Source organism: Idiotropiscis lumnitzeri, chromosome 2, assembly GCF_059441095.1.
Source record: "Idiotropiscis lumnitzeri isolate Australia: NSW breed Sydney's pygmy pipehorse chromosome 2, RoL_Ilum_1.0, whole genome shotgun sequence".
Lineage (NCBI taxonomy): Eukaryota > Metazoa > Chordata > Actinopteri > Syngnathiformes > Syngnathidae > Idiotropiscis > Idiotropiscis lumnitzeri.
The window spans coordinates 1719771-1720320 of record NC_142392.1 but is presented as its reverse complement, the minus strand read 5'-3'; positions in this window follow the sequence as shown (position 1 = coordinate 1720320).

Genomic DNA, 550 nt, shown 5'->3' with positions numbered 1-550 from the left:
ATAAGTTTTTGCGTTTTGCAAGGGCTGCAGAGTGGCCTAGTACAGTTTGAGTGCAAACAGCAAATGCAGGCGTCTCCAACGCCGCTCCTCGAGGGCCACTTTTCTTTTCCCGTTCTTGAGGTTTCCTCTTGCAACACACCTGCTTCAAATAATCCCGATCGTTATCAGGCCCCGGCAGAATTTGCTGATTATTTCAATCAAGTGTGTTGCGGGGGGGAAACTTCTGTAAAACATGCAGAAAAGTGGCCCTTTGAGGACCGGAGTTTGAGATCTCTGATCTAAAGGTTAGTTTTGTTTCATTGAGCTTTGCAGCCGAGTGTACAGATCATAGGTTCCTTCTACACGCAGGTGGATGATGATTAAAGTAGAAGAAGAAACTAAACAGATACTTATTTAATGCAAAAACATCTTGTAAATATTCTGATTTGAATTCTGCTCTCTTTATATTGGAGGTATATGTGAATGCTTATGAAGTGTTGTTGATATTTTCCCAAAAACCAAGAAGGTGCCGTTTGAGAAACTGTGCTCTCCAGTGAAGTGCCACATTTAC